The following is a 25,629-nucleotide window of genomic DNA, read 5'->3' on the forward strand; positions in this document are numbered from 1 at the left end:
TCAGCAGGACAGGAGTGGGGGTGGAATATAATAGGGTGTTGAAAAAGCATATGGGTCTTAGAAATTATTTATTTATTACTAACATAAACCATAGAAGCCTTGATTAACATGCTTTTTTTAGCAGTTTTGAATTGTTTTTATATGATTATAAATTTGGCTGCATTTGTTGTTGAAAATTATGCTCTAAGGGGAAAAACCTTGCTATGGGATGTATAAGAAAAACAAAATATTCTATGTATACATACACTTCAAGTTCTTGTGAAGGAAAAATAAGACAGCAGCTTTAGAACAAAGAGATAAATAGACATAATTTTATACCTGTTGTACACTATTTATTCTCTGCATTTTTGCAATGGCCTTTGGCAATAAACAAAAAAGTTTGACTTGTTTTGTTGAAAAATAAATGGTAAGTTTTAAACTTCTTGTGCACCAGGAAGGATATAAAAGGGGTGGGATAAGCATCAGGCATGGTTTTTATTTTGGTTGCTTTTCAAACTTCACAAGTCAGAGAAGACAAATCTGAAATAACTGCAAACTGGGAAATTAATTAAATCTGAGAATACACCGACATCATGCCTGATTATCGTTGCTGCCTTAAGGAGCCACCTTAAGTTTGAAATCCTATGCACACTTACTTGGGTAATAAACCAGTTTAGGATTGCACTGCATAACACTGTGAAGCTGGAATCCAAGTTCCAATTTGCAAAGTGCATCTGCTTTATAGAGCCTTTTTACAGCAGTCTCATAATTAGAAAAACATGGCTTATATTTCTCTCACTTCCTAACGCCATAAAAAAAACCTGGCTTTATTTTTAAAACACTAATTACATGATGGGGGAAAGCCTCTAATTTCTGAGAATACACTCAACTAAGGCGAATAATTTGTGAGCATGGGGGGAGAAATTCTCTGGTGGCTGAGAAATTATGTAGTACTGTACAGAGGCTTTATTAAACAAACACATTTGGTGCTCAAGATGTCGGGTTCTCACACACTTCCGATGTATTCCTGGTTTTCAGACTATCACAGCAGGAAGCAAATTAAGCCCCTTTGTTAAAGAATAAAAGTAATTTGTCATATTAGTCTATTGTTGCTAAAAGAATTACGGTCTCCTAAACACACACGAAAAGCTGTTGTAGATTTTGGATGCGTTCCACCTGGCACACTTTCCACACCATTTAGAAATGTGTCAAGGTAGGATTTTCATAAGGATGGCTAGACAAAAACTTCTCTTAACAGCCCATCCCTTATGACTCCTTAAGGAAAGCACATTTCCTATATGCTAGATAGCCTTTTCATTTCCAGAGCAAAAGAGCAATGCTGTGTATGGTTTTGGTTAGCACAACTCAAAGGAATATTCAGAGCTGGAAATGTTGGAGAATAAGGAAAGCAAAATGATTTTTTTTTGGGGGGGGGGAGAGAACAACAACTACTCTACATGGAAAAGCTCCGGGCTTTTTTTATTTTACGAAAAAATGTGAGTAAGGGTACACATGATAAGTTACAGAATTAGGCATAATTCTTATTTTTTCTCCCTCTCTTGTAGGACTAGAAGCTGAGGTCATCAAATGAAGCTCAGTGGGAGAAGACTCAGAACACACAAATGGAAGTATTTCTCTAAACCACACGTAGTTCAGCCATGGAATTTGCTCAGTGATGCCATCCAGGGCAAGACTTTGGGGGCAGAAATCCAGGGCCTCACTCAGAAAAATGAGCAGGAGGACTCCCAAATGTAGCATTTCCCTGTTTAGGGGAGTTTTTAATGTTTGATGTTTTATCGTGTTTTTAATATTCTGATGGGAGCCGCCCAGAGTGGCTTGGGAAACCCAGCCAGATGGGCGGGGTATAAATAATAAATAAACTAATAATAATAATAATAATAATAATAATAATAATAATCATTCACTGTTAAATAAGTGGTACAGCTAATTTAACCCAAAGGCTTTCTTGAAAAGCTAGTCTTTGTAAGTAAGTAAGCAGTGAAAGAGACATGAAGATATTTTGGTGATGTGTTCTATAACATATGTCTTTAGTGGAGAAGGTTCTCTCTTGTCTTGCATGCCAACTTCTGTAAAATCACAGGGCTTCAACTGTTGAATGGAACAGCTAAGCAGGTTCATACAGGGAATGGCAGTCCTTGTATTTAGGGCCTTAGAGGTGAAGAATAGTACTTTGAATTTGAGCTGATGGCAAACTAGCAACCAGTGCAACAGAAGTAGCACTAGGGTGATATGCTCAGAATGTCTTACAACTGAAACTATTGGGAGGCATTCACTCAAGTTTTACTCAGAGTAGACCTATTGAAATCGATGGCCCTAACTTAGTCACGTTCACTATTTTCAACTAGTGTACTTTGAGTAAAACATAGCTGAATACCACCCAGTGCCTGGTGTTCAGTGCCAATTAAACTTCTGTGCACTCTTCAAAGTGAGCCCTATGCGCAGTGCATTACAACAATCTATTCTGGACTGGGCATGAATGGCCATGGCTGGATCCAGTTTCCCCAGAAAGGGACACAAGTGCTGCATCAGCATAAGCTGTTGACAAACACACCTGGCCATTAGTGTTGCTGGGGCATCTTGGAATAGTGCTGGATCCAGAAGCACTCCTGGACTATGCTGAAGTGCAACCCTATGCAAAGTATCAGATCCACCAATCCACAGTGCTTCCAGCTTTACTAGCTTAAGATTAAGTCTGCTGCCCACCACTGACCTTCTCTACCACCCTGGGAGCAGATGAAAATGAGAGAGTAGCTTCATCTGCATACTGATAACTCCTGAAGGCCAGTGTGGTGAAGGGTTCCATCTTGTCTTCCATGCTCTTCAAAATATAAATGAAGACAAGATGGAACCCTTCAGCACAGAGTGGTTCAGAGGACCACAAATTTTAGAAAGAGGAATCTGGATGCCAGCTATGTTTAGTAGAGGCATAGTTATATTTCACAGTTCTTGCTTTGCATACAGCTACATAAAGGCTTCTTCCTTCCAGAATTCTCCTTGCTGTGCTACTCTAATGTACGTCCTTTGGGGATGATGATGATTATTTTGATATTTATTACCCACCCTTCACTTCAAGCTCCTAGGGCGAATCACAAACAATTCAAAGTACAACATTAAAAACAGATTTAAACAAAATTACAACTGCAATAATAGACTGAGTCCTAAAAATACATATCTCAAGTGTCAAAGGCCAGGGTAAAGAGGAGAAGAAGAAGAAGAAGAGTTTGGATTTGATATCCCGCCTTTCACTCCCTTTAAGGAGTCTCAAAGCGGCTAACAATCTCCTTTCCCTTCCTCCCCCACAACAAACACTCTGTGAGGTGAGTGGGGCTGAGAGACTTCAAAGAAGTGTGACTGGCCCAAGGTCACCCAGCAGCTGCATGTGGAGGAGCGGAGACGCGAACCCGGTTCCCCAGATTACGAGACTACCGCTCTTAACCACTACACCACACTGGCTCTCGCCAGAGAGGCATCTTCAGCATTTGATTAAAACTGACACACTTCTGTGGAGCTTGCCCCACAAAACTTTGGGGCTACAACTTTGGGGTTGCCCCAGAAAATGCCCTCTCCTGGGCCACCACAGCCTTGACCTTCAGAGGGTGTTCCAGAGCATTTCTAAAATTCTTGGCTGGAGAAAAGATATGATTTTATCTTTAGAAACTAGAACACGTCTATTGTGATTTTCCACATATCAAAGTCTGATTGAATTTGCATATTTGCTGTCCAAAAATATTGGATTACAACATCTGATTCTGAAAGAATTGCTGTACTGTTTGCTCCAAATTTAATGATTTTCCAGCCCTATTTTCCTGTGGCTGGCACTTCTACCTGCTTTGGATGACGCAATGGGAAAAGTACAGAATACTTGGATCCCAAGCAGGGATTAACATACATTTTAAAATGAAACCAAAATATCTCCAGAGTCACTAGAACTATGAATGGCTTTAAATGGAAGCGTATTAAAATCATCAGTGTGAAAAATGACATTTCCTTCTCCAGTTTATGTACTCCTGTTGCACATAGGTCTCATCATTACAATAACCAAGAGAGATAAAGGGCTACTTTTCACATCTTTTATTCAAATGTATCTCCTTTTTCAAAGTAGCAAAGTCAAAGTAAATAATCCCAGTCGCATATTGCGGGACTTCCCAGAGATATGGAGGCTTATTCTATCATACAAATCCTCTTCAGACACACAGTTTATGGGCCAATTTATTTAGCTTTCACTTTTCCTCCCTTTATGAGCATTGCTCATATCCTTGGATCTCAAAATACTGTTCAGGGATGCACAGAAGTAAAAGCTAGAGATCCTGATCTTGATAACATGATCCCAAACCATCATATTTATGAACAGATGCTGTCCTTTGCCTAGATAGCCTGGTAGATAGAGAGAAGTCATTGGTTGTGGTACATGTTAGCACCAGCGACATGGGGAGATGTGGTTGTGAGGTCCTGGAAAGCAATATTTGGGTTTCTAGGTAGGATGCTGAAGGCCATGACCTCCAAGGCAGCCTACTCTGAAATGCTGCGGGTTCAACATGAGGAGGCAACTAGACAGGCGCAGCTTTGTCGTCTCAATACATGGCTGAGACAACTATGTGTTTTTGTACTCTGGACAGCGAATGAAGAAGAAGAAGAAGAAGAAGAAGAAGAAGAAGAAGAAGAAGAAGAAGAAGAAGTGGTGCACGCACAGCTATCTGTTTGCATGCCCTCTAAGTACTTAACAGAATCAACAAATTAGAAGGCAGGGGCAAACACAAAACAGAATGCTCCTCGTATACAAATTGCTCCTCATATACAAAATTGCTCTTCATATACAAATTCAGGGTTGGACTATGCTGGTCTAATTCAAATGGATTAACAGCTGAATCAGATGCGAACAAGTCCTTCCTTTAAAGAAGAAAAGAAGGAATCTGGGCATCTGGGCTGGCACCAAGTAGCATGGCTAGAATCTGGGTAAAGTCTGCCCAGCCAGATGAAATGCTATCTTGGCAATTTTGCTTCTGCCCCCCCCCCCCAGCAGCCTGGCTGATAGTTCTTATTTTTAATGCCCTACTTACTTCTTAGAACTGAGAAACAAAAAGCTTCAATGAAAGTAATTAAAAAATCAAGCTACAGAACAATGAATCTAAAGCTTCCCCCGCACCCAAAAAAGCCTAACCCAGGCGCAATGTAAAGACTTAACTAAGTTTCTCATGACAGTTTCTAGGAGAAGTAATATTCTCTAACAGGGCAGCTAATGCTGTGAATAATTTAGAGTGTCTACTAAAGTAAACTACTCCAGATAGGTAGCTGAGCTATCCTTTTGCTGCAAGGAAGTTGATGCCACAATACATGCCATGTTTAGGGAAGTTTTTAATGACTGATGTTTTAATGTATTTTTAATTTTTTATTGGAAGCCACCCAGAGTGACTGGGGAAACCCAGCCAAATGGGTGGAGTATAAATGATAAAATTATTATTATTATTATTATTATTATTATTATATCTTTTTGGGTGCACAGGGTTCCTTGTTAAGGTGTGAAGATGTTTCACTCTCCTTTGTTTCTGCCTGAGAGTTAATGAACATTAGCACAGCATTTACATTCACTGACACAATGGGACAACTCTCTCACACACATAGGACAAAAATATGTTTCCAAAGATTTGCTTAGAGCTAACCTTTTAATATGCTCACCAGAGTAAGACACCATCTGTAACATTTCCTACACAAATTTGTTTGTGAATTATCACATGGCATAACACTTGCTAGCCAGAGTGTGCCATTTGGTTGCTGCTGCTGCAAAAGCCAGTTCAGCTAAATATGTCCATATTTTAGCAGCTTATTCCATGGCAAAGATACAGTTAGTAAACTACAGCCACTATGCAAAAGGCCAAGCTTCTCCTTGAGGTGGTTATCACGGCTAGTTGAGCTCTTCGTGTGTAGTGTCTCACCAGACAGATCAGCCAATTTCATCTATGTCACTACAAACTTGTCTTGGCATGAAGACAACTGCCCAATCTGCAAAGTGAACTGGTGCAAATGAACAGCTCACCATGCTGTTGAAAAGGGCAAAGCAGAGCAGCTAAATCAGCTCTTGTGTAGTAGCTGAATGCACAAAAGCAGGTCAGAGTTTCATACCCTCCAGCATTTCTCTGATGAAAATAGGAACGTCCTATTCAACAACAACAACAACATTTATACCCTGCCCATCTGACTGGGTTGCCCCAGTCATTTTGGGTGGCTTCCAACATATCTAAGAACATAATAAAACATTAAATCTTAAAAAAAACCACCTTCCCTATACAGGGCTGCTTTCGGATGTCTTCTAAAGGTTGTATAGTTACTTATCTCCTTGACTTGAGGGTCACATAGCTCCATACGCTCCAACATGTCTCCAATGAAAATAGGAACATCCAAAGGAAAAGCGTGACATTTCAGGATCAAATCAGAAACCTGGATGGCTTCTGTAAATCTGGGACTGTCCCTGGAAAATAGGGACACTTGGGAGGGTATGGAGTTTATACCTAGCTTAAAACCCAGCGTTCTGTATTAGTAAGCAGACTGTTGTACAGTGGTATCTCAGGTTAAGTACTTAATTCGTTCCGGAGGTCTGTTCTTAACCTGAAACTGTTCTTAACCTGAGGTACCACTTTAGCTAATGGGGCCTGCTGCACTGCCACTGCACAATTTCTGTTCTCATCCTGAAGCAAAGTTCTTAACCTGAGGTACTATTTCTGGGTTAGCGGAGTCTGTAACCTGAAGCGTATGTAACCTGAAGCATATGTAACCCGAGGTGCCACTGTACTGGGAAATTCTGTTGATCGGAGACCTTATGCAAATAGCTATAGTAGTAACTACTGAAGCCTATCCTTTTTTTCACAAGGTTCTTGTGATGGCAAAATTGATTTGCAGAGGAAAGTCACATATAACAACCCTGAGCTCCTATTAGGAAGGAGCGAGACAAATGTACAAAATATAGACAGATGAAAGGATATTGTTTTGTCATATTCTGTTGCTTTTATTTCAGTTTTGTTTGTTTCAGATAAAAGGCCCCAGCATATATTTTCTCTTTAGTTTTGGATCTACGTACACTGTCATCGTCAAGTCCTTGGCCAGCCCCCGATGCACTGCTGATCTGACTGATTATTTGTTTAGTGTCATTCAGCACAGTGAGTAGGGCAGGTTTGTTCTGCTGACGACTCTATTATCCATCTGCCACAGGGCATGGTTGCAATATAATTCATTCTTATTTACCCTAAAGCAACAGCAATAGTAGTAACTACAGAATAACTTTTCAGGGGTATGTGATGTTATCAGGAACACAGTGAGATGTAGGAGTTATTATCAGTAAAATCACCACAAAACCCAATATTAACTATATAGATGCCAGTAAAACAAATATTTGAATTTCCTATAATTTATTTAAAAAATTTAAGTTAACTGCTTAGTTGTGCTATGTTAATCGCATAGTCTCAGTACTTAAAGCTGTTTTATCTTAATATAGCAAATATTATTTTTAACTGCTTTCTTATCGTGCAATAAAAATAATAAAAATAAAACTGCCAAAGACCTGGCACACTGCTTTTTGTATTCTTTTGCAAAACAGACTAGAGGATGACAAAGGAGGGAAATTCTTCAGTAGCAATTGTTTTTGTTGCTTTTAATATGCTTAAATAAGTACATGTTATTGTTCCTCTTTTCCACAATTTAGGCAAACTGAGAGCATGTCTGAAGCGAGGCACAATGTATCAATATTTATTGTTGCTTGGAGTTTACAGACACAGCATACTCTACACACAAATTGCTTCAGTCGTATGAGGGAAACATTTTCTTCCCATGTCCTACTTTGAGTCACAGGCTCTCAAAGAACTATTTAAATAACACATGCATTTTTATTTTAATAATGTTATTGCTACAGAGCATAGACATCAACTTGAAGCAGATGCTCTAATCCAGCGAGAGATCAGCATGCACTGTTGATGGGGCTGCCAATCTGGATATACAACTCCATCCTCCTTAGCAATACTTGTCCGAGCCCTACTGAATCTACTGGATGTGTAATTTACGATGACTGGGAAGGCACAACAATCTCCAGACCATAAGCAAGATGTAGCTAGCTGCCCACAAGTACAACTGGTTGGCCCAGACACTGAGGTCCAGCTTAGAGGGCCTTCTGGCGGTTCCCTCCCTGACAGAAGTGAGGTTACAGGGAACCAGGCAGAGGGCCTTCTCGGTAGTGGCACCCGCCCTGTGGAACGCCCTCCCATCAGATGTCAAGGAAATAAACAACTATCCGACTTTTAGAAGACATCTGAAGGCAGCCTTGTTTAGGGAAGATTTTTATGTTTGATGTTTTATCGTGTTTTTAATATTCTGTCGGGAGCCACCCAGAGTGGCTTGGGAAACCCAGCCAGATGGGTGGGGTATAATAATAATAATAATAATAATAATAATAATAATAATAATAATTGCCTAACTATGTATGATCAGTGCCATTTTTCTAGAAAAAGAGGTGCCGTAACTCACCATGAACACCTTTCTCATTCTCCCAGAATGGCAATGGCGCCCCCTTGAGAGATGCCGGAACTGAGTTCCGGTGAGTTACAGCTGAAAAAAGCCCTGCATATGAATTATGTGCACTCAAAAAAATTAAAAATAAATTGTTACTGATATCTCCCAAGTGCATTTTCCAGGAGACACTAAAGCTAGGTAAATAACAGGGGATTAGATTCAAAGGTCGAATCCCTCCATGAGAGGAGGGTTCTCACTGTTTACGGTCATCCTTCCTGTAATCCGACTCAGGAAGAAGGAGAAGCTAGTGCAGGCAATGGCCCTGGTTTGCAATCCAGCTAAGAATGAGGAAGGAATGGAAAAACCTTGTTGTTCCTCTCTGAGCTTGCCAGGACAACCACTGTTTTTTTTTTCAGGGCACCATTTTCCATTTACAAGTTCAGTTCAAAATTCAGAAGTGGTTTTCTGAAAGCAGACTGTCACACAGAAACCAACACAATTCAAGCTGTGAGAATTGCAAAATCAATGAAATCAATGGGATTAAACATGGCCAGCTGTGTCTACAATTGTGGCCTGTGTGTATCTGTACATTCCTCTCCCTTCACTCTCTTGTCCATATTATAGCATAACCCATTGGTCAGATATTTTGGATATTTTAAAAGCTGATTACAGTGGGATTCACCTGTTTTAATTACATCGAACGATGTGATGGCCGAATAGTATGTTACTAAAAGACTCTGTGGTCTATCCATGGTTGTTCATGAGAGTGGAACGGCATGGAGAATTATAGCATACAAACAAGCTATTCCTACATGTAGCCACACTTTCCTGGGAATAACTCCGCTAAAACTGGGGTGCTTAAAAGAATCTGCCATCTGACCCATGTCCATAAAAACAAAGTGCAGAAAGAGAAAATAAAAATGGAAGGGGGAAAAAATACCAAAGGCACATTTCTTTTATAAAATCTAAAAGCAATAGGGGGGCGTATATATATTAAGGATAATTTTATCCTGTTGCATTTATTACACAGGGAATTTTTATTCTCTGTGGTTGTGGTGTAGAATGGGGGCATGAAGAGAAGAATGGGACACACACATGAAGCTGGCTACCAACAGACCACAACTTTATTAGCTGTGGCTAGTAAGACTGCTTTTGAATTCTGGTACTGGAGGAGACTCTTGAGAGTCCCATGGACTGCAAGAAGATCAAACTTATCCATTCTTAAGGAAATCAGCCCTGAGTGCTCACTGGAAGGACAGATCCTGAAGCTGAGGCTTCAATACTTTGGCCACCTCATGAGAAGAGAAGACTCACTGGAAAAGACCCTGATGTTGGGAAAGATGGAGGGCACAAGGAGAAGGGGACGACAGAGGACGAGATGGTTGGACAGTGTTCTCGAAGCTACCAGCATGAGTTTGACCAAACTGTGGGAGGCAGTGGAAGACAGGAGTGCCTGGCGTGCTCTGGTCCATGGGGTCATGAAGAGTCTGACACGACTAAACAACAGTAAGACTGCAGCTTTCACAAACAGGCTGGAACCACTGAAGCAGGCAGGGACATCATGACCAAGATGTTACTATCAACTTGACTTCTGATGTGAAACTGACAAAGTTTTTGTCCTCAGATACTAAACTAATCTGGTAGGATGGCTAGTATGCAGTTTTATGGTGGCTAGGCCTGTGTGGCCAACATCCTAAGGACACTTGTGGGGGTGGGATGGGTGCGTGGAGTCCACACAAAAGGACATGTTAGCAAAGAAATGAACAGGAAATGAGGCTTTCTCCTGGATTGGAAATTTATTTATACTGTCTCCCCTCTGGTCTGTTCCTGTCTGCCATCCTCTAAAATAACCAGCATTTCACTGACTAGCTACAGAGCGTGAAACTACCCCAAAGGTGGCCCAACCCATAGACCAGGTCCACACATTTAGCACCAATATGTGCCTCTGTAGGAGTGAGAAGGGGTCTTATGTTTCATAATAATAATGTTATGTGCATAGGGCATCAAACACTTGAGTGGACCACATTGAGCCCACAGCTGCCAACCTCATGGCACAAAAATATATATTGTATTTCTACTCCATTTTAAAGAACATGTGGATAAATTTTGCATGCTTGGCATACTAAAGTCATGAAAAGTGCTCGTACTTTATATACGGTATTAACTATTCTAAATGTGATTATCTCTCTCTGTGTGTGACACACATAAATCATCACATTTTAAATTAGCATATATCTATTGACAGACAGACAGACAGACAGACAGACAGACACACAAACACACAAGCAGAAAGGAAGGAAAAGAACAACCATACTATTGCTATTATCCTGGGATCACTACAATTTCTTACTGTTGTAAACGTAATTGATTTTCCCCACCACCCAACCAATAGTACTGTTTGTGTGCTCAGAGTAGATTTGAATGTAATGCTTAAATGCTTCTGTAGCAATTGCAATTTTAATTCACTTTATGACAGTTTAGAGCCTGATATGGTTGCTATAGTTGAAGAAACTGAAAAAGTACATCGCCCTCACTTTTGCCTCAAGAATTACCGTCTTTACTCAAGATAACTTCGCCATTGTGAACACAGCCTCAGTACAGTCCACAAATATGGTGTAACTCCATAGAGTAGGCTCGAATTCTTCCCATGTTTTCTGTACTTTGTAAAGCCATTTCCCCTGCTAGCTATAGCTTTCGTTGTTTCAGTATCCTCTTTACAGCACCATGAAAATGGCATAGATTTAGAGAGGGGTAGTTGTGTTATTCTGTGACAGAAAAAAAATGCATTGTTTCTAGGGCACCTTAAAACACAGTACAGGTTAACAACATATAATAGATTGGATTTATATGGCCAGAGCATTGCAACACCCCATTATACCAGGCTGTGTGAGGTTTAGATTAAACTGAGGTATCCCTCCACTCACCACCACTGACTGAGCTGGGCTTCTGCCAGCTGTGCAGTTTCCCTGTCAGTGGAAAAACGAAACAAAACAGGTGAGGAGGGGCCCTGAATCCCAAGTCAACGTCACTGCTGTTGGGCAGCCCAATCTTTGGAAACATTGGTTGAGCATGACTGTAGGATCTGGTCCAACTGTCTTGCCCACCCTTCTGCTGCTGTTGCCATCAGGGGCGGATGCAGAGATTGCTCAGGAGTTCGTTCTTAGTCTCGTGCTTAGAGAACAGCCATCAAAATAAATGGGACTTAAATGGCAGAATGATTCTAAGCCACGATAAGGGAACAGCAGGGCAGAACAGAACAGTGGAACAATTGGGGCACCATAAGCCCCAGTCTTTTTTCCACTTTTTTTTTGCTGGTGCTGCTTCAGGGCCAGAGAATTGGGCCTCTTGTGGACATAGCCCATGACCCACCTCAGAAGTTCCACAGACTGCTGGTACTGGTAGCTTCCCAGCCTGTGGAGTACGGCAGGGGCTTCTGCAGCAGTTGGTCTCTTGCCCCCAGCAGAGGGTCACCGCAACTGTATCCTAAACCCCTCCAAAGGCATGGATGAGAGATTAGCAGGGGTGCCAACTTGAATAAGATATTGTGGGGGCGCAGGTAAGCTCCAACCCACATAACTGATCATAGAATCATAGAATCATAGAGTTGGAAGAGACCACAAGGGCCATCGAGTCCAACCCCCTGCCAAGCAGGAAACACCATCAGAGCACTCCTGACATATGGTTGTCAAGCCTCTGCTTAAAGACCTCCAAAGTAGGAGACTCCACCACACTCCTTGGCAGCAAATTCCACTGTCAAACAGCTCTTACTGTCAGGAAGTTCTTCCTAATGTTTAGGTGGAATCTTCTTTCTTGTAGTTTGGATCCATTGCTCCGTGTCCGCTTCTCTGGAGCAGCAGAAAACAACCTTTCTCCCTCCTCTATGTGACATCCTTTTATATATTTGAACATGGCTATCATATCACCCCTTAACCTCCTCTTCTCCAGGCTAAACATGCCCAGTTCCCTTAGCCGTTCCTCATAAGGCACCGTTTCCAGGCCTTTGACCATTTTGGTTGCCCTCCTCTGGACACGTTCCAGTTTGTCAGTGTCCTTCTTGAATTGTGGTGCCCAGAACTGGACACAGTACTCCAGGTGAGGTCTGACCAGAGCAGAATACAGTGGCACTATTACTTCCCTTGATCTAGATGCTATACTTCTATTGATGCATCCCAGAATTGCATTGGCTTTTTTAGCTGCCGCATCACACTGTTGGCTCATGTCAAGTTTCTGGTCAACCAAGACTCCTAGATCCTTTTCACATGTACTGCTCTCAAGCCAGGTGTCCCCCATCTTGTATTTGTGCCTCTCATTTTTTTTGCCCAAGTGCAATACTTTACATTTCTCCCTGTTAAAATTCATCTTGTTTGTTTTTGCCCAATTCTCTAATTTGTCAAGGTCGTTTTGAAGTGTGATCCTGTCCTCTGGGGTGTTAGCCACCCCTCCCAGTTTGGTGTCATCTGCAAATTTGATCAGGATGCCTTTGAGTCCATCATCCAAGTCGTTGATAAAGATGTTGAATAAGACCGGGCCCAAGACAGAACCCTGTGGCACCCCACTAGTCACTCTTCTCCAGGATGAAGAGGAACCATTGATGAGCACCCTTTGGGTTCGGTCAGTCAGCCAGTTACAAATCCGCTGAGTGGTAGCAGAGTCAATATCACATGATGCACACACATCATTTGAAGGGGAATGCCCATCAACTTTGTGATGGCCTGGTCCCTTCAAATATTTTATTGTGGGGGCTGATGCCCCCACAGCCCCTAGGAGTTAGCTCCTATGGAGATTAGGATTGCACAGTAATGATGATTATTGGCACTATTATCTTAGTCCCATTAAGTTCAGTGGGTAAATTGAAAGCATGCCTAGGTCTGTATGAAAAAAGGGTGAAATGTTTGTAAAACCCTGCTAAAGAGTACAGAAGAATAAAAAAGATAAAAAAATTGTCAACCTCAATGCCTAAATAATGAAACGGGTTCCAAATATTCTCCTTCCTTCTTTGGTCTAGCTCATGTCGCTAAATTGTAATAAGACTACCATATAAACTGTTCTAACCTAATGTCTTAATCCAACACAGAATACCTAAATATACTTTTGTGAATAATATCTGGTTTATGTTCAACATTCCCCACCCCCCTGCACCATTTCTATTTTATATAGAGAGATTTCTCCCCTTAAACTTAAGGGGGAGAAGTTATTTTATGCTGCCACCACTGCAGGAGCTTTTTAAATGTTTCAAGGAAGTATAGCTTTCATTTAGGTTTGTGCCCTCCAGTCTGTTTATACTGGTCGATACACTTGTCTAAAAAATATAATGGATTAGCACATCATTCAACAAACTAGTCAGAAGGCAGGCTCAAGGCGACAGAGACCAAAAAGTAAATTACAGTCAGTAGTAGGGGCAGGCCATGCCCAAAGCAAGGAAACATCATATCAGTACAAAACCTGCATTCTGGGAGAATGTTCCACCAACTGAAAGGGTTGAAAAATTTACAATGAAATATAATAAAACAATCCGTTCTATGAATTCATGTCTAGCTATAAAAATGTTTCATCTGAAATACATAATGTAAGAAACTTGGTCTTACAACAACACCAGGTTTCCTCCGATACTAGATATTGTCATTTTAGCACATTAGAATTTGCACACATAGGGATTCTTATGCACATGCCATTCAGACATGCCCAAGAAATGTCACAAAAGGATATTGTTGTTTTGTTTTATATAATAACTTATTTCTCTCCTCTCACTATGCTGAATAAAACGGATGGGATAAAATGAAGAGAGCAGTCCTACCTTACTTTAACTTGAGGTGGGAAAGAGAGATCTGGTGGAGGAGCAATTGCCACAGCCATTGCCCTACCATTTTGTTGGAGCCAGGGCAAGAGGTGAGGGGACAGCTCCCCCCTCCCTTCTTCACTCCTACTGACTGCAATAAGACTCCACTATGCCAATGTAGTGTTGGGTGATTTCTGTGGTCATGTTAAAGGAATGAAGGGGGTTGGAAGCAGCATTCAAAACTCCCATTGTTCTAGGCGCATTTTGCAACAGGGAATTTTATAAACGCAAGCACTTTCTGAGCTCTGGGCGCAGTACTGTGCCTAAGATTTAAGATTAAAATTGCCACTGTTATTCGGAAGTAAATCGCAACCAAGTTCAACGGGGCTTCCTCCCAAGTAAAACATGCATGGATTGGGGACCGTAAAACGTTTTTCTTTTCTTTTAAACCCAACATGTTTTGTTTAGGTTTTAGTTGCCTTGTTTAATGTACTTTTAATGTATGATATGCTTTTAATTTGAAATATACTGGCTAATTAGTTATGATGGTTTAAGGAGTGCATGTTAAAGTGTCTGAGCCTCTCACAGGGATGCTGAAAATGAAAATAAATTTTGGAGCCGGATCACTGAAGGACCCTTAAGTCTTAGGTTTGCGAACTGGACACTCGAGGTGGGTGTCTCTCCCATCAGTTGTGTAGACCTTTAACATGTGTTAATTGTGGTGCCAAAAAGATATATTTATATGAAGGAAAGGGGGTGTAGGGAGAATCCAGGGCTTGTCTGCAGAGTGGAAGGAAAGGAAGACCTGTTTCTGCCTCCCCACTTCCAGCCGCTCTCTGAAGTCTGCAGAAGGGACCTTCTTAAGAATATTAGGGGGGCGGGCAGGGGAAGCATGGCTTCGTTTTTTGAAGACTTCAAATGACGACTAGACCATGGGAAAAATGAACATGAAGGTTTTGGCTTCAGTTCAATCATTTTCAGCTTTGTTTTCTTGTTATAAAAAATGTGTGCCTTGACATTCAGTTGCTGCTTCCATAACGTAGGTTTAAGGTGCCATTTAGCTCCTAGCTTTCATATCTGAGTTTCTAACACTGGTTGGGAGGATCCACATGCACCACCAACATGCACCACTGTTGGACTACTGCCAGCAGAATATATATGTCATCAAATCTTTCTTCCAGTGTCCTGGGGGACCTGCAGTGTGAAATCTGTCCTGCCAGTGGACCTTCCTCTCTGCCAATGGACAAGCACTTATCGACTGCTTCCTAAGGCCTTTTAGCTGCCTTTGCTGGAAAGCTAGGATTCTAGTCTAAGGCCACCAGGTGCTGCCTCCCTCCCTCTCCTCCCTATTCCCACAGACATGGAAAGAGGAAGCAGAGACGAAATAGAAGCACACTCTTGCTCACCTGGAGAACAGTGCAACCTGTTGACTGAGAATAGCAACTGCAGCCCTGAGTAAGGGCCTCTTTTTCCTTGCCACCACCTCAGCTTCCTGCTTTTCGCAATGCCTCTTATAGCCATGGTTGCTTGCTTGTTCTTCCCACCCTTCATTTACCATATCACAAGATTTGATTTGAGGAGGGTGAGGACGTTTGCTGCTACTGTGTACTGTTGAGTATTCTGCCAGGGAAAAATCACTCAGTAAGCAACAATTGCAGGGAGAAAGTCAGGTGGGCCAAAGCTCAGAATGAACTCAGGATTGCAAGAGATAATAATAATAATAATAATAATAATAATAATAATAAAGTTTCCTCTGCTATGTTCAAAGCAAGAGGAAGAACAAGCAAGTCCCTTGCACGGAGAAGATGGAGAAATGCTATTGGATATCAGAAAGAAGAGGGATGCGGGTGGCGCTGTGGTCTAAAACCACTGAGCCTAGGGCTTGCCAATCAGAAGGTCAGCAGTTCGAATCCCTGTGACGGGGTGAGCTCCCATTGCTCGGTCCCTGCTCCTGCCCACCTAGCAGTTTGAAAGCATGTCAAAGTGCAAGTAGCTAAATAGGTACCACTCCGGCAGGAAGGTAAACGGCGTTTCTGTGCACTGCTCTGGTTTTGCCAGAAGCGGCTTAGTCATGCTGGCCACATGACCCGTAAAAACTGTCTGCAGACAAACGTCGGCTCCCTCGGCCAGTAAAGCGAGATGAGCACTGCAACATCAGAGTCGTTCGAGACTGGACTTAACTGTCAGGGGTCCTTTACCTTATCAGAAAGAAGACGGAACTGCTCAACATCTACTTTGCTTCTGTCTTCGCCCAAAATGAAAGCAGTGCCTAACCTGGCGATATCAGAATAAATGATGCAAGGAAAGAGCTGCAGCCCAGTATAGGAAAAGAGGTGGTAAGAGAACACCTAGCTATTTTAAATGAATTCAGATCTCCAGAGCCTGATGCTTTAGTGAAGATTCCTGCATTGCTGGGGGTTGGGCTAGATGACACTTGGGATCACTTCCAAGTCTACAATTCTATGATTTTAATGTATTAAACATGTATTCATAAATTAAGAAGGGATCACGCATTTCCATGTACTTGATAAGTAAGGCTTGTTAAGTTTTTATATAGATAACATTAATATGGATAGATGATAGATAGATGATTGATAGATAGATAGATAGATAGATATAGATAGATAGATAGATGATAGATAGATAGATAGCTGATAGCTGATAGATAAACATTAATTAATGTTATTTGAAAGTTTCCCATTTCCTGTAACCAGTTTATCTTCCCGTCAATTATAAACAGAATGGTAGTTTCTTGTCAACATTTGATACTTGGATGTTTAACTAGCACACCTCAGAAGATAAAATACCAATAGATTATAAAGCATGAAACTCCTTTCAGAATGTCTAATCAGCGACATCCTCATTAAAGTTCAAACAATATATCTTTAGAATGAATAAGAAACAAAAGGTTAAGAATGAGGTACCTATGAGAAGGATCTGCTATTGACACAATTGACCTGTGAAAATGTTCTCTTCAAGTTGATATACAACAATTCAGTTCTCTTGCTTTCATATAATTGCTACCTTAAAAGTCCTTCACATCCAAGTGCTAATATAATTGCAGTTCATATTTCAGATAATCCGCCAAAAAGGAAAACTAATTTCAAAATATTTGATCATAAAAGTTGTCCCCAGCTTTTACACACATAATTTAGTCAAATAATATCAGATAATCTTTAGCAGGAAATTGCTAGGAAATCCATCTAAGCAGCATCCATTTGCACTTATATAAATGTACTGAAAGTGTAGGAAGAATTTGACAGCTTGCCATATGTGATTTCATTCCGTAGCCTACCTACTTTACCATCAAAAGTTATATCCTTTGAAGCATTGCCAGAATTACTTTAGCCCAGTAGATATGCTAGATGTGCCCTTTAAAAGCCATATCATTTCCTTTCTACTCTGACTAGTTCAGTGTAGCATCTGCTCAACTAAATTCCTTTGAAGGTTAAAACCAAAAAATAAAATAAAAACCTTCCTGAACTTGTTGTACAGCTTACTAAAGTGGCCAGCACTGGACGAGGGAAGCCCAGGACCAAATTTGGGTTAACTCAGTCTGCAAGAAGAGGAAAAGGCAATTTTCAGTCATCCTGAAACATTATAAGTGCACCAACAGAAAATTAGCGATTGGACGACACTAAAACGGCAGCGTTTTATTTGAAAGAGAAGCCATAAAAATGATGATGATAATGCTTATTTTTATATGATTATTCTCTTATGCTCTTTGTATGTAAATGCTTATGAGCTGTGGCACAGGTGTTGATGTTAATATAAAGGAGGGCAGCAGAAATTGAAAAATTGGGTTTGAGAATTGACAACAATAATGTTGATGAACAATATCACAGCAATTATATGTGTGTGTTTTGGAAGGGGAAAGGCTATCTAGACGCTAACAAAGAAATGGAAACTATTCATAGCTTTTTGGGAAATGGAAAAAAAATCAATGGATGCAGTAATGTGTACAAAAAGGCTGTCAATATTGTAAGAATAAAAATGTATTTATGAATGTAGGATTATATGCTACATATATTCACAGGAAATTTACGTTTTACACAAACAACGCATGAATTTGCAGCAATATTTGTTTCCATTTTTTCATGCTCTCTTATTGCGTGTTTGTAATATAATGTTTATAATAAAATATTTTTAAAGAAAGCACAAACATATATTGCTCAAAAATCTGCATTTATTTTTAATTACTTTTTAAAACTACTTGAGTACCTCTCTGTGCATCCTAGATAATAACAGGCTATCACCTCTTACTAAAGTGCTGTTATGACATTTTAGAAGTCTCTTCAGCTCAACCCTTTAAATTCTCTGCATGCTACCAAAGGTTGCAGGCCTGTGTTTTTATTAAACAGCTAAAGAATCTCAGTAATTACGTGATTTACTTTTCTGCTGAAGTGAAAAGGTTTTCAAATATTAAAATGGCACTGTCCTTTCCTTAGTCTCCTGTAACCTACTAATGTCAATTTTAATTAGCGGGCTGTAAAAAGTATGTTTTTATTTCACATAATTTCTTCTGAATTCCATCCATTCTTTTAAATGAACTTGCATATCACCTTCTGGGAAGCTGAAGACTTTCCAGTCTGAAAGGGTTCTTCATGCAGTAATACTAAGCATGTGCACTGTGTCACAACATCTTTAGACAGGCACATTCCAGATGGGTTGTCATGTTAGTCCGTTGCATTAAAATATGGACTCTGCTGGCACCTAAAGACTCACATTTGTTGTGACACAAATTTTTAATGTGAAGACTCACAAACTCGAGTCCAGGGTCTCCTAGGTTTGTAGGAATATATACACAGGGGTACAGTTGAAATATGTGTGTCTGTATGTGGAGGTGGGACTTCAGTTTTTATAAGATGCGGCCAAGAAAATCCAAGAGATATCAGTAGGTATATTAAAAAATGATTGTAATAAAATTAATTCATAATAGTCTCTTTTCATAATCACCACCCTTGATTCTGTAAGCTTTCCCCATCTGTAGCTAATTGGAAAGATTTCTCTCCCATTCCACATGCTTGGCATACCAATACTCCTGTGGCTGGTTATGGGGGAAGCAGTTCACAAAATCACTCCTAACAATTTATCTTGCACCATGAGTTTATTGCAGAAACCAGTGTTTTGCAGTGTCACTCCAAATATGACAGCATAGTTGTTTGGACAGCAACAGCACTTTCTTATATCTGGCACACACCAGTTCATAGCATTGTTCCTTTTTTCTTTCTGTGAGGTTATTTTTGCATGGTGAGATACATTTCGGTGAGGGGAGTATCTTGTGAACAGCTCCCACAAGTTTTCTGTTCCCTACTAGGCAGTCTCATCTGGTGAACTTCGCAAGTGGGAAAGCCAACTCTCGAGGAATCCAATACCGTTACATGGCCAGCCATGATTTCTTCATAAGTAAAAGTGATTTTATCATTGAGGCTGAGTCATAAGCGGCTGAAATAAAGAGTGCCTTCAAATTACCTGGGAAGACCATGTAAGTCATTTTGAGCTCAATGGAAGAAAGATAAGATATAAATATAATAAATGATAAAATAAATAATGCGGCAAACAACCTCACAATTAGAAAACAGTGGTCCATAGACCAACAGGTCCACTGTGAAGAACACTTACAATCTGAACTCCATAGAGTTCAAATTGTGATACAGTAAAATAAAATGGAAGAAATAAAAGAAGCAATAAAAATATGATTAAAAACCATATAGTACCCAGCACAGGGCATTACAATTTCTACAGAAAGCAGCAAAATAATAATAATAATAATAATAATAATAATAATAATAATAATAATAATAATAAATCATTAAGTGCTTTGCTAAGACCCTCAACAATGTTCAAGTGGTGGTGGGGGGGGGATGGAAGCCACTGTTCCAGCCTCATGCTAAGACTGCTCAACAGAAGCATATCTATTATCTTTATTGAGGATCCATTAACACCAAGTTCAATAAATTCCCTCTTTAGGGCTATGTAGCTTTGTCCCCTGCCCTGCCCCAATAAGAAATAAGTAGAATGTAATTAAAGAGTATTATGTCAGCCACTACATTAACTTTCCTACTGAATGACATCTGTTTTTCAGACTCCAGCAGAATGAGTTGAGAGGAAAACTTCGTATAGAGAGTCATATGGGGGGGGGGATTCATTATTCTAGGCGTTCTGTTCTCCATCAGCCCCAGGCTTCTAACTAAAAGCTTCAACAAATTCCCTTTGATCTCCATAGTTATTCCCAACCCTTAGGATTGCTGCCTTCCTAGTGCTGATAGTGGGGCTGAAAGGAGACAATGGAAGTTAAGCTCCTGAACTAGTGGGACCACTGGGTTTTGCCACTGACTGTCAGGGACATGGCTAAATTGAACGCCTGGGAAGAGTCTGACTCTGGAGATGAGCCAGAGCCTGACTCTGGAAGTGAGAGATTGCAGCCACAAACAGGGCAGGAGTGGGTTAGTCCAGCCCCCCTTTATCGAGAGTTCCCAGACTCGGAGAGATCACAGGCAGAGGGAGAGGAGGAGATAGAAGACATTGAGGGGGTTGCTATGCAACCAGGAGGGAAACAGCGTTCAGAGGAAGTGTTCTTTGAAAGCAGGGGAGGGGAGTTCACCCACCTTCTCCCAGAACCAGAAGAGCTGAAAGGGTTAAGATGCTACAGAAGTGCAAGAGAGGAAGGACTTGAATTTGGCGCCCTACGTATTGCGATGGGGCGGAGACTCAGAATGACCAACTCGTAGCAAAGGCTCAGAGCCGTGCTCTGGATGTAATTTGTAAATAAATGAACCACAAAACTGCCAGAGAGTCGTTAATTCTTATCGGGGCTTGCTTGCCTGCCTGAGATTATTACACTGACTGCATGTTATACATCAAAGAGCAGAAAGCCGGGTGTGAGCATGCTCAGTTATGGGATAGGTAGCTTGAGAAGTCTTCTATATTTCTACTGCCTTGCATGTAAGTATGGGATTCTGGTTTGTTTCTACAGAATGCTTCTTTTTGTAGCCATATATTTATATTTATAGGACTGTATATTTTACATCTCCCACTGAAGACCAGTTATTCTGTTCTGTGTTAGTCAGAGCCTTCATTGGATTGCATTAATTTGTTTGATCTGTAACTTGGACAGGACAGAGGCGAAGCATGTTCCAGTCTAAGTGATTTGGAATTCATTGCAGAATGATTAATGGTATATTATTTTGTATTAAGTCCCTTTTTTTTGAATCTGATCCCCTTCTTCCTCCTGATCCCCAAAATATGGAGGTTGGCTAATGAAAGTCACTCTGCTCATATTCTGATGAGGTCATATTTCTATAATTGAGTCCTGACATACAAAATGGGTTCAAAGGTTAAGGTCCTGAAAAGCTCAGACTCAAATTAATCACATTTCTTGGGTTAGTTAAAAAAAAGTTGTTTTCAAGGCTGAACTCCTGACAGAATTTACCCATTAGTTTAAGAGGGGATGCGATACAGTTTCTGGAGTCACAGTATCGTGGTGAGGATTACTGCATATACTTAAAGCCTCTCCTTTTCAATAGTACTGAACAAAGCCCCAGTGTGGAAGAATACAGTAATTTTCAAACAAGGAGACTGAATCTGAGGCTACTAGCATAAAAAGCAACAAATAAGGCTATACCCTCTTATATTTGGTTTATTAGAGCAGTGGTTCCCAAAGGGTGTGACACGCCACACTGGTGTGGCATGAGAAGATGGGCAAGAGATGGGAAAATTCAAGGACAATCAAAGAAACATTTAAATATTCCGTCGTGGTATGGTATTTTGTAGTATCAAACTATTTTTTCATAAAATAGTTGGGTTCTATGTTATAAATCAGGCACTGCCAGGAGTGGTTTCTTTATGTTTTCCTCTGTATTTCTTATCAATTAAGAAAATCGGTGTGGCACGATTTTTTATTCTGAAAGTGTGGCTCAGAGGAAAAAAGTTTGAGAACCTCTATATTAGAGCAATGCTCTTGGCTGCCGGATCAGCTTATTCACCACTCAAAAACACTCTGCTGGATGGCTAGTGGCAGAGAAGTAAGCCACACTTTCAGCCACATAGGAAGCACAATTATTTGTTTATTTGTTTGTTGGTATAACCCACCTGTCATCCCAAAGGACAGTAATGTGTTGTCTCCTTCCTGTGTTCAGTCAGGTTCAGAGTTCTGGGCTGCAACCTTTACACAGAAGTAAATCTCACTGCTTCTAATGCAGCTTACTTCCATTTGAATGTCTTGAGACCTATGCACGACTGACACGTAGAACACATTTCCTTGAAATAAACACAGGGACGTACAGACACACATATTTTCCTGAAGAAAATAAGCTGTTAGTAAGATTTCCGTTTCTTCTCTTCCTATTATGGGAAAGTGTAAGAAGCAGGAGGGGGGGGAATGTCCTTGCAACACCTTCCTTCTAACATTTCATAGCTGGAATTATTACAGAACAGGAAAATAGTTTCCAGCCATCAAATGGTAACACTGTAAGGCTGTGTTTTATTACTCTAAGAATTTGCACAATTCATTATAACTAGTGACTCCCCTCTGCAGAAAGGATTTCAGTGTTTCAGCCTCAATGGCTGGTAAAATATGTTCCAAAGAACAAATAAGGAAGACATGAGTCTCATGTAAAACAATATTCTGGATTCCCTTAGCACCCTCAGTCATACCTATTTCTGTCTATTCTGCAGAACATTTAAAGCAATATTCCAGGCACTATATAAACACACAGAGGGGAAATAAGCAAGGCAATGCGATCAGTCACAAGAAGCTAATTTTGAGTTTACCAATATAAAATAAAATAAAATAAAAGTAAAGTTAAACAAGCAACCTGTGTTGTGTTTGCACTGGCTACAAAGTGACAGCCAGTGGATTATTCCACAGATTCCGAATGCTGGGAATTCAGATGGCATTTACTAGCATAACCTTTCAACTCTGAGCACATCAATAGAAGTAGGCAGTGGTTTGAAATATGATTCCTTGCAGATAGCATATCCTCATTCATCTGACTGTGGTGCTCTGTGCTCCACTGCACAAACAGCGGCTCACCCACTTCTGAGAGGACACTAATAAAAAAGGCATCAATTTTCAGCTCTAGTACTACTGTGATCTCTTTATATGTTCGACATCCAACATTAAATTAAAATGCTGTTATAAATCCTACTTTCTGAATCCGGAATGAGTGTTGGGTTTTTGTCGCTTGAGACCGCAGCAAATCTTGTCAAAAGCAGGGAAGCACGTCTTGTTCACTCAGAATTAATGTTGTGGATGAAAGAAGGAGGGAAAGTGGGTGACTATGGTGAATTGTAGGTGTCTAAGACAGTGGGTAATGAGCTTTGGGAGGTATCAAAAAAGAGAATAGCATTTGCAGCATCTCTGCAAATGTGACAAGCAGCAAAACAGTACACAGTGATTAACTCTTAAAAGGTAATCTCCACCAAAACCGGACGCTGCATTTGAGTGATTTATATAGCTGCGCCAAGGTGCGACGGAGAACGGATGACCGGTAACTTTGCTTTAGAAGCAAAATGTTTCGGATCACATTACGGACAAAGTGAAGGTTGTTTACAGGTTGCCTTTGCGAAATTATGCAGATGTTGATGCTTATGCCTTGTGTCACTTGTACGTCAGTTGCCTTAAAACTGTGGGAGAAAAGGCACCGTTTAATTGGGGGAAGGTGAGAGGGGGTGGCTGATTAAGGGAACAAGTCGAGTGCTGCAGCAACAACAGAATCCTACTTGAGGTACTGTAAGGAATTCTGGGCATAAGAACGAACGAAGGCAGATGGCATATTTCTATTATTCAGAAGACTGTAATATGCTTTGGAGCTTTTCAGCTGTGTCTGATAACCTCTAATGGCAGGTATCTTTTTCTCCTTTAAGATCTGTGCTGAACTATACCGAAGAGACAATAATGGTTTCAGCAAAGATACTGTGTCTGCAGATATATTCTCTTGTTCCATTCATTCATAATTATGAAGAAAAGAAACAAGCCTGCCTTTCTGGGGGAGGGGGAGATAGCGGAGGAGGGTGCCTTGAAGAGTGGTTCGATATCTGGATCGAACAGAGGAACTTTCCCCCCCTTAGGATCCTGCCTGGAGAAACCTTGACATGCACAAAGTCAGAACCTAGACAAAGTTGCCCTGGTGAGAACGATAAGGTCACCCGTGGGATTGCTGAGATTATCTCTGTCAAGCACTTGGACAGCATGCAGTCAAATGATGCATCATGCAGTCATTTTCAGGGGGGGAAATCAATTTCTTCACCAGGTCGCTATTTGCTTTTCAAAGTGCCCTTGTAGGCCTTCCACCACCAAGCATTTATCAATTTAAATGTTGTAAATTGATAATGTGCCACTGTAACTTGTACTGTTTCTGAATTATTTTGATACTTCTCTTTTCTCTGTGGTCCCCCAATCCTTCAGTGCATTTATATTTTAAAAGGGTTTCCCCCTTTCTCTTTTCAGCTAAACGAATAACAAAAGCAACACCCCCCAAGCCTAATAAATACTTTAATTTTGTGTTTGTTTGTTGCTGTTAATTTTTTTTTAAAAAAATCTTCCTTGGAGCTATATGACTACAGAGAATCATATTTTATGTTTAATTATATAATGTTTATTTAATGTTTATTCTTAAATGAGGTCAAATGTCTATGAAAAGCTATCAATACTGGTGGATTAATTTAATGAATACTCATTACTCTGGCGTGTGGCGTTCAAATTTACTGTGTTGCAAAAAAAGAAAAAGAAAAAGGCTGTAGTAGGGTTTGTTTGTTTTAGTGCTCTCATTACGAGGCTTTAAAAATATACTAGATAACTATCTCCATCAAAAAACTGTATTTTAAAATAGGAAATTGGGTTGGAGCACACAAAAAGAATGCAAATGCCAACATTTCCGCGAAAATATATTTTAACCAAATGTAGCATAAAGTAATGCAATAAGCAGATACTAGCCTCAACTTCATTTGCATAAAAAAAACAGGTGGGACATAGTTGTCAAAGCTTCAGAAAAGCAAAAGAATTACATAGCAGTTGCAAAGCATCCTTAACCTCCAATGATTTATTGGCCCTTGGCCAAGTTATCAGGGGAATCTAATTCTTCTTTATTATTCAAATAAAGCACATTTGGCACCCTGGTTCCCTTTCAGAATAGCTTCACAAATAGACTGAGCACTGTCATTTATTTGACCTTGTTCTTGTGTGCTGTTGCTCTAATTTTATTTGCCATTCCTTAGGACAAATACTTAGAAATCCAACGTTCAGAGCTTGGTTACATTATGGTACAAGCAAAGTACATAAATATACCAGTTCGCTTTCACCTATTTTGCTTTTAAAAGGACACAGCCTAAACAACAACTTATCCTTTATTCCCCTTCACCTC

At 40.4% G+C, this 25,629-nt stretch overlaps 1 protein-coding gene and 1 long non-coding RNA gene across 12 annotated transcripts in view; one reads left to right on the top strand and one right to left on the bottom strand.

Annotated features, from left to right (window-relative positions):
- NPAS3 (neuronal PAS domain protein 3) overlaps positions 1 to 25,629 on the bottom strand; it is a 652,478-nt gene that overhangs the window by 192,795 nt on the left and 434,054 nt on the right. The window lies entirely within an intron of this gene.
- On the top strand, positions 19,711 to 24,790 carry LOC309527350. The gene is made up of 2 exons (XR_014217197.1): positions 19,711 to 19,751; positions 24,134 to 24,790. It is a non-coding gene; the product is annotated as an uncharacterized lncRNA (long non-coding RNA).

Source organism: Podarcis vaucheri, assembly GCF_965113315.1.
Source record: "Podarcis vaucheri genome assembly, chromosome: 1".
Lineage (NCBI taxonomy): Eukaryota > Metazoa > Chordata > Lepidosauria > Squamata > Lacertidae > Podarcis > Podarcis vaucheri.